Source organism: Scyliorhinus canicula, chromosome 1 (assembly GCF_902713615.1).
Source record: "Scyliorhinus canicula chromosome 1, sScyCan1.1, whole genome shotgun sequence".
Lineage (NCBI taxonomy): Eukaryota > Metazoa > Chordata > Chondrichthyes > Carcharhiniformes > Scyliorhinidae > Scyliorhinus > Scyliorhinus canicula.
In genome coordinates, this window is record NC_052146.1 from 135198536 (window position 1) to 135211602 (window position 13067).

Below are 13067 nucleotides of genomic sequence, written 5' to 3' on the forward strand. Positions count from 1 at the left end.
GACTGGGTCAGCTCGATGGTATGTGTTAGAAAGCCTTTGGGAGACCTGCACATCTGCATTGATCCCAAGGATCTCAATAAGAATATAATGCATGAACACTACCCCATCCCGAAGCGGGAGGAACTCACCAGTGAGATGGCACATGCACGTTTTTTCACCAAGTTAGATGAGTCACATGGATTTTGGAAAATCCAGCTGGATGAGTCCAGCAGAAGGCTCTGCACCTTCAACACACCGTTTGGCAGATGCTACTATAACCATATGCCGTTTGGCATTGTTTCGGCATCGGAGATCTTCCATCGTATCATGGAGCAGATGATGGAGGGCATTGAAGGGGTTTGTGTGTACGTGGACGACATCATCATATGGGCCATGACCCCTGAAGAGCATGTTCCCGTCTCCAGCAGGTATTTTGCCATGTCCACGCCAATGGCCTGAAGCTGAACAGGGCCAAATGTTGCTTTGGCATGTCGACACTCAAGTTCCTAGGTGACCAGATCTCTCAGCAGGGCGTGCGCCCGGTCACAGACAAGGTCAAGGCCATCGAAGCCATGAAGGTCCCTGAAGACAAGAAGGTGGTGCTGCGCTTCCTGGGCATGGTCAGTTTTCTGGGAAAGTTCATCCCAAACCTGGCCTCACACACCACGGCCCTACAAAACCTCGTGAAGAAGTTCACTGCCTTCGAATGGAAGGCAGCACAGCAGGCAGAGTGGTTGGAGCTGAAAGCCAAGCTCACCACTGCACCCGTCTTGGCATTTTTTGACCCAGACAGGGAGATGAAGATCTCGACAGATGCAAGCCAAGATGGCATCGCTGCGGTGCTGCTGCAACGCGATGACACTTCATCCTGGGCACCGGTAGCCTACGCATCGAGGGCCATGACACCCACCGAAACAAGGTATGCACAAATAGAGAAGGAATGCCTGGGTCTTCTCACTGGCATTCTCAAGTTTCACGACTATGTCTACGACCCGCCGGCATTCACTGTCGAGACGGATCATAGGCCTCTGTTCCACATTATCCACAAGGACATGAATGACATGATGCCTCGGCTGCAGTGCATCCTCCTCAAACTCAGAAGGTACGGCTTTGACTTAGTGTACATGCCTGGCAAGGAGCTCATCGTTGCTGATGCATTGTCTCGCTCCATCACATTGCCTAGTGAGCTGCTGGATATCATCTGGCAGATTGAATCACAGGTGCAGCTGTGTGCTAGCACCCTCCCGGCGTCTGATGAGAAAGTGGTTCGTATCCGCGAGGAGACAGCCAAAGACCCCCTCGTGCAGCAGGTCATGCACCACCTCGCCAATGGCTGACTGAAAGGGCAGTGCCCTCAATTTTACAATGTAAAGGACGACCTGATGGTGATTGATGGTATCCTCCTCAAGTTGGACCAGATTGTCATTCCGCTCAGTCTCCAGAGCTTGGTGCTCCAGCAAATCCATGAGGGACACCTGGGCGTCGAGAAGTTCAGACGCAGAGCAAGGCAGGCTGTCTACTGGCCCGGTATTCGCCAGGACATCTCGAACATGATCCTCAACTGTGCGACCTGTCAACGCTTCCAGCCAGCACAGAGTAAGGAGATGCTCCAGCAGCATGAAATCGAGATCTCCCCGTGGTCCAAGGTTGGTATCGACCTCTTTCGTGCGAATGGTCGTGACTACGTGTTGATTATTGACTATTTCTTCAATTACCCTGAAGTCGTGAAGCTCTCAGAACTCACATCTCGGACCGTCATCAAGGCCTGTAAGGAGATATTCTCCAGGTATGGTATCCCATTCACTGTCATGAGTGACAATGGCCTGTGCTTCAACAGCCACGAGTGGGCTATGTTTTCATACCATTTCAAACATGTCACTTCCAGCCCACACTATCCGCAGTCCAATGGGAAGGTGGAAAAAGGGGTGCACATTGTGACACAGCTCATCTACAAGGCCGCGGATTCTGCCTCTGACATCTACCTCACGCTGCTTGCGTACAGGGCGACCCCAATGTTCACTGGCATGTCATCGGCTCAACTCCTGATGAACAGGGACTTGTGCAACATGGATCACCTCCCGGTGCTGCAGAAGGTGCAGCAGCTCCGAAACCAGCAAAAGCAGGGCTATGATGCTCATGTCACCGATTTGCCCGTGTTATCCCCGGCAGACACTGTCAGGATCAAGATACCGGATGGTGGCTAGTCTGCTCCAGCTGTCATTGTTCGACAGGCTTCACCCCGCACGTATGTTGTACGTATGGCTGATGGTTCTGTTGTGCAATGGAACAGATGGGCACTGCGCAAAGTTGCCTGCCCGCAACCGCTTTCTTCTCCATTTCCGTCTGTTGTTTTGCCACCTCCTGATACCTCGAACTATGATGCCACCAGTCTGGCTTCCATCCCGCCTGTCAAGGCGCCGTAGTCCCCACCACCACCTCTCCGCTGGTCGACAAGGATCAGACACAAGCCCCAGAGACTGGACTTATGAACATTGTTTTGTTTGCTATGTTCTGTTTTCTCACATTAGACAACTGTCTTCACATGTAAATACGTTCACATCTGCCACCACTTGTAAATCTGTTAACATATGCCACCACATGTAAGTACGTCAATGTGCCAACAAAACATAAAAAAAGGGGAGATGTCATGATATGCAGACATGCAAATAATGATATACAGACAGGCACAGACAGGCAGCTAATGAACACAGAAAACAGGACAAGACCAATGAGCAGGCAGGACACTGAGGGGTGGTATCTCACTATAAAAGGCACGAGGCACTTCAGTCAGACAGAGTAACCACACTCAGGTTAGCAGAGAGTCGAATTCATAGAGAACTGTGCTAACTGTGTTACTGGTTCAATAAATCAGATTCAACTAACTTCAAGGTCTGGAGTATCTTTTGGTTAAAGCTGCATCCAGTTGCAGCCAGTGTTATACCAGAGTACATAACACAACAACACCAACAACAGGTTAACAACACTCAAAAAGCTGACAGAAAGATTCCAGCTGACGGGGGGTGGGGGGGGGGGGGGGGGGGGGGCAAAAAGCTTATGTACTTCCAACATCAAAACCTCCTATGAAAAGAAAGAAGGATGTACCCACGACCACCACGACGATCACTTCTAGAGAACCTGCTAGACGCGGACGTCTTAGGAAAATGTGAGTTCCAGTGGCGCAATTGGTTGGCGCGCGGTACTTATATGACAGTCTTCGGAAAATGGAACTGTGGTAACATGTACAGACAACTGCTAAGGGGGGGGGGGGGGGGGGGGGGGGGCAACACCCAACTGGATGAGACAAGGGTGAAGTGGGAGGGAGACTTGGGTTTGAAATTAGGTGGGGCCTCTGGAGCAAAGCACTGCACAGGGTCAACTCCATCTCCACATGCACAAGACTCAACCTAACGCAACTCAAGGTGGTACATCGAGTCCACTTAACCAGAACCCGAATGAGCAGGTTCCTTCTGGAGGTGGAGCACAGATCCGAACAATGCCAAGGAGGCCCGGCCAACCACGCCCACATGTTCTGGTCTTGCCCCAGACTTGCTGGGTACTGGACAGCCTTCTTCGAGGCCATGTCTAAAGTGGTGGGGATGAGGGTGGAGCCATGGCCGAAAGTGGCGGTCTTCGGGGTATCAGAACTGCCAGATCTCTTCACAGAGAGGAGGGCGGACATGCTTGCCTTTGCCTCCCTGATCACCCGCCGGAGAATCCAGCAGCACCACCCAAAGCTGCAGACTGGCTGTCCGACCTCTCAAATTTCTCCAAATAGGGAAAATCAAACTTGCCATCCGACGGTCGGTAGAAGGTTTTCACAAAATGTGGGAGTTATTCACTTGGTTGTTCCAAGACCTGTTTACAACCAACAATTAGGAAGCCAAAGATCAGGAGGGAGTAGCCACAACACAGCAAAGAAGGGTGGGGGGTAGGGGGTGGTTAGGGGAACAAGAAACTCAGACAAACCCAACAAAGGAACCAGGAGACACAAACGGGCCGGGGATGGGGGGGGGGGGGGGGGGGGGTTGTGCAGGGGCAACAACAATCTGAACTAAAGAGAAGAAAAGCGAAGAAGGAGGATAGGGTGAAAGGAGTGACAGCCCACAATTGATATCTGCAGATAAAGGCTGAAACCCCCCCCCCCCCCCCCCTCGTTGAAGCCAATTTTCCTGTGAACCTTACCAGTGCTCAGTGTTTGAATAGATGGACACGGACTGAAGGAAACAAAATAGGGTTCATTCTAATTCTTTGCTTTGGTTTAGTTTATTAAGGAGGCACTGATAGAAATCTCTTCTTCAGCTTTCCCTGACACAGATTGTGTGCCAGGAGATACAGAAATACCATCCCATATATCTTCTGTGCTGAATACTTGCTGGCTTGTGAATAAATAGCAATGGCTCTGCATTTTGCACCAGTCTGATGGGAAGATCCTTCTTCACAGTCAAGGTCAAATCCAATGTCAGGAGAAGGGAACGATTACTCTGGCCAGTAACCAGGGTGAAACATGCTGAGCTGTGTGTATTTGGCTGTGTTTCAGCTCCAGAATTTCACCTGCAGTATAAACAAGGCCAAGTTAAAATTGAGGAAGGGTGAGTGATGGCAGCAGTGCCAACTTGAGAAGCAAAAAAGCAAGATCGGGTGCATTTGTATTTGGGTGCACAATTTGTCCCTTTATTCCGACAGTAGAAACTCTACTAATTAAACTCTAGAGATTGGAACCAAAGAAAGCTCATTGCTGGAATAACAGAATGAATTCTCAAGGAACTTCATTGCTGCCAATGCTAAATGGGAAACAGACCCTCATTTATCTTCTTTCTTTAAATTTAGAATACCCAATTATTTTTTTTCCAATTAAGGGGCAATTTACCGTAACCAACCCACCGAACCTGTACATTTTTGGATTGTGGGGGTGAAAGCCAGGCAGACAAGGTGCAAACTCCACACGGACAGTGACCCAGGGCCAGGATTCGAACCTGGGTCCTAAGCTCCACAGTCCCAGTGCTAACCACTGCGCCACCGTGCTGGCCCCCTCATTTATCTTCCGTCATCTCAAGCACATCTCAGCTTAGCAACTGTCCCAGGCTCTTCCAGCAATTAGAAATTTTTGATAGCAATGCTCGACTGTGCCAAATATTTTAATAAGACTATCTTTTCAAACACTATTTACATATTATGACCAAACACATAGAACCCTAAGTGTGTTAGCAAGTGGGAATTGCCGCGTGTTTCCCGGCGCTCGGCCCAGCGAGGCCGGCATCGCTATTCAACCTTAATTGGTCCACTTAACGGTTTACCAGCCCGAACTCCATCTGGAGCTGTCTCTCCTTCAACAACTCCTCCTGTCCACCCGAAGAATCTCATCCACCTGTACTGCCCTCTCTGCTCGTTCCTCCTTCTCTGTGCGCCTGGATCAAAATTAACTCTCCCCTAACCATCGCCTTGAGCGCCTCCTATAGTGTTTCGGCCGAGACCTCACCCATGTCATTTAGTTCCACATATCCCTGGATGACACCCCTCACCCGCTCACATGCCTCCTCATCCGCTATCAACCCCGCATCTCGCCTCCACTGCGGGCGCTGGGTACCCCCTTGGTCCACTCGCAAATCCACCCAATATGGCACAGGTCTGAAACCACGATTGCTGAATATCCCGAGTCGACGACCCCAGTCAGCAACGCGTTGTCCTCCACGAAAAAAATCAATCTGAGAGTACTCTCTGTGCTCATGGGGGAAGTACAAAAACTCCTTCACCCTCGGCCTCCCAAATATCCAGTGATCCACTGCCCCTACACGCTCCATGAACCCCTTCAGCTCCTTCGCCATCACCGACACTCTCCCTGACCTCAGGCTTGACCGTCCAAACCTGGTTCAATGACCGTGTTAAAGTCCCCCCCCCCCCCAATAATCAACCAGTGCCAGTCTAGGTTCGGGATCTTCCCAACACCCTCCTCATAAACTCCAGATCGTCTCAATTTGGGGCATAAACATAAATCAAAACCACCAATATCCCCTCCAGCTTCCTGCTCACCATCATGAACCTCCCCCCCGCCCCCAACCGAATCTGCCACAATGTTCCCCACCTCGAACGCCGCCCATTTGTTTACCAGCACCGCTTTCCCCCTCGTCTTCATGCCCAACCCCAAATGAAAGACTTGCCCTATCCACCCTTTCATTAATCTTGTCTGATCCCCGATCTTCAGGTATGTTTCTTGTAAAAAAAGCCACATCTGCCTTCAAGCTCCTCAGATGCACGAAAACACAAGACCATTTGGCTGGTTCGTTCAACTCTCTCACATTCCATGTGATCCAACCTGGTTGGGGGCACCCCACCCCCCTCCCCTGCCGTTCAACAATATCCTTCCTTGAGCCAGCCACCAGCCCGTGACATGCGACCCTCAAGGCCCATCTTCGGATGCCCACCATCATCGCTCCTTTTCTTGCTGTGCCACAGCAACCACACCTTTGCCAGCAGCCCCCCCCGCTCCCCTCCCCCGAACAAACAACAACCCTGTTCCCCTCCTCTGTGCTAACCACCTGGCCAGCCCCCCCCCCCCCACTGTGCTCCCATTAGCCAGCCCGCGCAGTTAGCCTGGCAGCCCCGCCCAAGACTTCTGAATCTCCTACCCCCATGGATTCCCCCCCCCCCCGCCGCTTGCATACCTCCATAGCACAAACAACAATGAACCAAGAAAAAAGGTGCACTCACTCTCGACGCTCTCCAAGCATCCCACCACCAAGCCCAACAAAACATCTCAAAGGAGAAATGCTCTCCAACAACCAACAAGCATAAGGACAGAAAAAGCAAACATCCCCTCACACCTCCTTCGAGGTTCAGTGTCCTCCTTCTCCCTCCAGTCCACTGTCTCTCAAAAATTCCATTGCCTCCTTTCGTGTTCTGAAACACTTGGCTGTTAAAAGTCACCCAGTGGCGGGCCGGGTACAACATTCCAAACTTCACCCCCTTTTTACAGAGGGCAGCCTTCAGCTGTTTGAACCCAACCCTCCTCTTCGCCAGGGCGACACCCAGGTCCTGATACACTCGATGTTTGTTCCCTTTCTTGGTGAACTTCCTCATCTGCCTTGCCCATCTCAATATCCTTTCCTTATCCAGAAATCGGTGAAGCCACACCACCATCGCCCTCGGCGGCCCATTCGCCTGTGGCTTCCTCATCAGCGCCATGTGCGCTCGGTCAGCCTCCAGGGGCCGCTCAAAGGCCCCCTCCCCCATAAACCTTTCCAGCATCTTGGCGACATACAGGCCAGCGTCCACTCCCTCGATGCCTTCAGGCATCCCCACCATTCTTAGATTATGTCTCCAGGAACGATTCTCCAGGTCCTTCTCCTTTAGCCGCTTCTGGGTCTCCTGCATCACACCTATTTTGGCCACCAATGAGGTGGACTGTGCCTTGTGCTCCCCCACCGCATCCTCCACTTTCCAAGTAGCCTGGCCCTGAGACTCCAGCCTCAGTTCCACATGGTCAATTCCCGCTTTTAATGGTTCCACCGCCATGGCTAGGTCCTCCTGGGCTTCCCTTCTCTTCCGGCTGAACTTCTCGTTTAAAAAGTCCACCAGTTTCTCTGTTGATTCTAAGCACAGCGACGGCAGCTGCTGTGAGATCCACACCAGCAAACATATTTGTATCTGAAAGGAATTGGAGGGGAGACACCGACACTCAGTTATAGCTTCTGTCCTGGGGCCCTCAAATTCCCCCAGGCCTCCCTCACCCTTATCATGACTGTCCTGCCTTCTCTCAGAGTGCCGCCCAGTGGGCCAGTTGTGCTGGCTAACCTCACATTGGACACTCAGGAACTCTTAGACCCCAGACCTTTGCCAGCATCATTAGTGAGGCTGTGCTCAGCTGCCCTCTGCTCCTCCATACACTTGTCCTTTGGCCATGAGAGGGTCCTCAATGGTGAATCTCTGATCTTTAGTGTTTGATTGTCAGCAGCTGCCTGTATGGTGCTAACGCTCATAGCGTACAAGCACAATGTTCAGGCATCAAAGGTTGCAGTTCATCCAGTCCACTTTCATCCAGTCCACTAAGCACCCTCTCATAAAAGGCAACTATTACTTTGAGGAGCCACTTGAGAGTTCAGGAGCAGGAAATGTTATTACAACAAACAAGGTTATTTTATCGCTTAAAATAGCCTTTAGTCGTGAAGCTAGAGGCTGCTCACAGTCAAAGGGGGTGAAATGGACTTGCAGGAGAGAAGCTGCAGCAGGGCTGTGTCCTGGAGAGTTTGATAGGATAGACAGTGCCGAGATTGACAGCTTTATTCAACGGTTCTTAGCCATTTCTTTTAGGTGACTGTTTTGTAGAAAACCTCCATTCAGTCTGCAAAGGTGACTCCCAGATTGCAGTTGCTTGTCATTTTAACTCTCCCCCCCTCAGTATTTTTCCAATGAAGCTCAGTCTAAATAAAAGCAGAATACTCTGAATGCAGGCAATCCAAAATGAAAACAGGCCATGCTGAAAACCTCAGCAGGTCTGGCAGCATCTGTGGAGAAAGAAACAGAGTTAATGTTTTGAGTTCGCATCATTCTTCTTCAGAGCTCAAAGTAAACTCGTGGCACAGAATGCTGGGCGGAATTCTCCGCTGGTGGCCAAAATCGTGGAGGCTGTCGTGAACTCGGCCGAGGTTCACGACGGCCTCGGGGCCAGCTCCCCGCACCTAATTCACCCCCAACCGGGGGGACTAGGAGCGGGCCCCCGTCGTTCCCGGCCGCGACCTCGGCCGCCGGAAATGACGCCCGAACGGCGCTTCGCTGGTGTCATCTGCACATGCGCAGGAACCCGCGCATGCGCGGATGACATCAGCGCGCAGACGACGAACCCCAAATGGGCATCCGCCGCCCGTTTCACGAATGCAGCGACCGGGTGTGGTTGCTGCCGTGGTGAAATGGGCGTGAAGGGCTCGGCCCATCGGGCTCGGAGAATCGCCGTTCGCCGTGAAGAACGGCGAGCAGCGATGTTTCCGAGGGGGGGGAGAATCGCGGGGGCGCCGGGGGGAGGGGTGTAAAAAATGTCGGGAGGCCCTCCCACGATTCTCCCACGCCACGTGGGGAGCGGAGAATTCCGCCCGCTATTTTTCGATTGGGCATTTGGAATGGAAGATTGGATTGGATTTGTTTATTGTCACGTGTACCGAGGTACAGTGAAAATTATTTTTCTGCAAGCAGCTCAACAGATCATTCAGTACATTAGAAGAAAAGGGAATAAAAGAAAATACATAATAGGGCAACACAACATATACAAAGTAACTACATAGACACCAGCATTGGGTGAAGCATACAGGGTGCAGTGTTAATGAGGTCAGTCCATAAAAGGATCATTTAGGAGTCTGGTAACACGGGGAAGAAGCTGATTTTGAGTCTTTTCGTGCGTGTTCTCAAACTTCTGTGTTTCCTGCTCGATGGAAGAAGTTGGAAGAGTGAGTAAGCCGGGTGGGAGGGGTCTTTGATTATGCTGCCCGCTTTCCCAAGGCAGTGGGAGGTGCAGATGGAGTCAATGGATAGGAGGCAGGTTTGTGTGATGGACTGGGCAGTGTTCACAACTCTCTGAAGTTTCTTGCGGTCTTGGACCGAGCAGTTGCCATACCAGGCTGTGATGCAGCCCGATAGGATGTTTTCTATGGTGCATCTGTAAAAGTTGGTAAGGGTTAATGTGGACATGCCGAATTTCCTTAGTTTCCTGAGGAAGAACAGGCGCTGTTGTGCTTTCTTGGTGATAGCGTCGACGTAGATGGACCAGGACTGATTTTTGGAGATGTGCACCACTAGGAATTTGAAACTGCTAACCATTTCCACCTCGGCCCTGTTGATGCTGACAGGGGTGTGTACAGTACTTTGCTTCCTGAAGTCAATGACCAGCTTTAGTTTCTTAGTCAATAAATATGTGTCTGACATAGGAGTCCTTGTTGTCGAGATGCTCTAGGAATGAGTGTAGTGCCAGGGAAATGGCGTCTGCTGTGGACCGGTTGTGACGGTATGCAAATTGGCGTTTTGGGAGTATGGAGGTGATGCGCTTCATGATCAACCTCTCAAAGCACTTCCTTCCGACTAAAGTCAGGGTCACCGGACAGTTGTCATTGAGGCATGTTGCCTGGTTCATCTTTGGCACCGGTATGATGGTGGTCTTCTTGAAGCAGATGGGGACCTCGGAGTGGAGTAGGGACAGGTCAAAGATGTCCGCGAACACCTCTGCCAGCTGGTCCACGCAGGCTCTGAGTGCAAGACCAGAGATCCCGTCTGGACCCGTCGCCTTCCGAGGGTTCACTTTCAGGAAGGCCGATCTGACTTCAGAAGCTGTGATGGTGGGTATGAGTGAGTTATGGGCTTCTGGAGCACTCAATAGCGGATTGTTGGCTACCTGCTCGAACCGAGCATAGAATGCATTTTATAGCATTCCTCACTCAACATTTAGCTCAATAATTTCAGATCATAACCTCTACCCCAATTTTTCTGATGGCATGTGTTGGTGATAATACTGCTTTTCCCATTTGCACCCCCTCTCAACCCAACTTTTGTTTCCTTACTTGTTCCATTACCATCTCCTTTTGCCTTTTGTCATTCAATCTTTCCTGTCTTCCTCCTTATCACAGACCTTCCCTTCAGTTTCCATCTCTTCCCTATACCATACCTCTGTAATTGCTTAAAGCTTGTCCACCTTGTGGTGATATGCATCACTGTAGATACACAAGGGGTTAATGTAAGTACGTGTAAACTAGCTAGACACTAGAGGGAGCACCAGAGACATGACACACAGACACTCAACCAATAGGTCAGTAAGATAGGACACGACCAATGGGCATTCACGATACACACAGAGGTGACACTACCACAGAGGGTCTTAACACCAACCCATATATAAAGGACACAGCACACATGATCTTCCTCTTTCCAGTGGAGACACACAGAGAGTACAGACACAGGGTTCATTCAATATCACACCCACCACGTGGATTGTAGCAGACTGGTTCGTCAGTCTGAGTAGCTATAGAAGGATTAACAGTATTGGCGAATCCAAGTAGGAGAATTGTAAATAGTTTAATAAACGTGTTGAAGTTATCTCCACGTCTGAACCTGCCTTTGTCAGAGTGAACATCAAGGAAGCAGCTTGTGCTACGCCAAGAGCATAACAAGACACACCTGAAGCATTTTCTAGTTCTGACAAAAGGTATTGGCCTGTAACTTGTTCTTCTCTCTTCACAGATGCTGTCTGTCCTGCTGATTATCTCCAGCATTTTCTGCTTTTATTAGAGGCAGCGTCTTTGCAGAGAAGATCTCTAATTAGACAAGTAATGTAGTAAAACATGGGAGAAGGTTGGCTCCAGATCAAAGCGTTTCATTCTTCCAGATCAGTGCAGGGAGACCTGTGATAGTAATGGGGAGCATTTGGAAAACGTATCAAATAAACACAATAAGGAGACAGCCATGAGCCAGTCTTAATAGTGACCTGATTTGCGTGTGTATCTGGGATTTAAACCATCCAGTGTCTATTTGAAGTTGAGCTTTGCTTTGGCAGATGATGATGTTTTAAATCTTGACTCACAGTAACTTCATTGAAGCCTACTCGTGACAATAAGCGATTTTCATTTTCATTTTTTTCACGCTCATTATTGTCTAACCTCTGCCAGCTGCTCTTAAAACCCTTTGTGATTCAGTGTTTTGTCGGTTGCTACTGTATTATTGATCAAACTTCATGAGAAATGAATCCATATCACCCAAAAATGGGGCAAAAAAACCTGAAAATGTTGAAAATCTGAAATAAAAATGGACATTAATAGGAACAGAAGTTTGTCAGGGGAAAAAGATAGACTTTTAAACAGAAAGGAGAACTTAAGTATTTTTTATTAACAAACAATTTTTAATGAGGTATCCTTGGCATAACAAACAACCACAGTACATCCGTCCCTCCAAGGCCCGCCTACTTAACCCCCCCCCCCCCCCCCCCCCGTTGACGATTAATTCCCCGCGAAGAAGTCAATGAATGGTTGCCACCTCCGGGCAAACCCTGACACCAACCCTCTCAAGGCGAACTTGATCTTTTCCAGGCTGAGAAAGCTCGCCATGTCGGTTAAACAGGCCTCTGACTTCGGAGGCCTAGACCGTAGTATCCGTCGCCGGGCTACCAGGGAGGAGAAGGCTAGAACATCTGCCTCTCTCTCCTCCTGAACACCCGGGTCCTCCAACACCCCAAAGATCTCTACCCCTGGACTCATTTCCACCCTTGTCTTCAATACCCTGGACGTGACATCCGCGAACCCCTGCCAATATCCCCAAAGTTTTGGGCATGCCCAGAACATATGGACATGGTTCGCTGGTCCACCCGCACATCTGACACACTTGTCTTCCACCCCAAAGAATCTACTCATCCGGGTCGCTGTCATATGTGCCCAGTGCACCACCTGAAGCTGAATCAGGCTGAGCCTTGCGCATGTAGCGGTCGCATTGACCCTGCTCAGCGCCTCTGCCCATAGGCCGTACTCCGTCTCACCCCCCAGTTCCTCCTCCCAATTACGCTTCAGCTCTGTATGCATCTCCTCTGCCTCCATTAATTCTTTGTCGATGTCCGAGATGTTCCCCTCCCTCACCCACCCCCTAGACACTACCCTATCTTGAATCCCTCTTCGTGGCAGGAGTGGGAAGGATGGTACCTGCCTGCGCAGAAAGTCCCGCACCTGTAGATATCTGAAATCATTCCCTGGTGTCAGCCCGAACTTCTCCTCCAGCGCCCTTAAGCTAAGAAAGCTCCCTTCCAGAAACAGGTCCCCATCTTCTCAATCCCCGCCCTTTGCCATACCCGAAATCCCCCATCTCGGCTCCCCGGAGTGAACCGATGATTGTTACATATTGGGGACCAAACCGATGCCCTCACTGCACCAACAGATCTCCTCCATTGACCCCAGATCCTCAGGGCCGCCACCACGGGGCTGGTGGAATATCTTGCCGGCGGGAATGGCAATGGTGCCGTTATCAGTGCCCCTAAGCTGGTGCCCCTGCATGAGGCATCTTCCCAAGCTGCCCCCGTCCCCACCACCCACTTCCTTATCATCGCAATATTGGCCGCCCAGTAATAATTGCTGAAA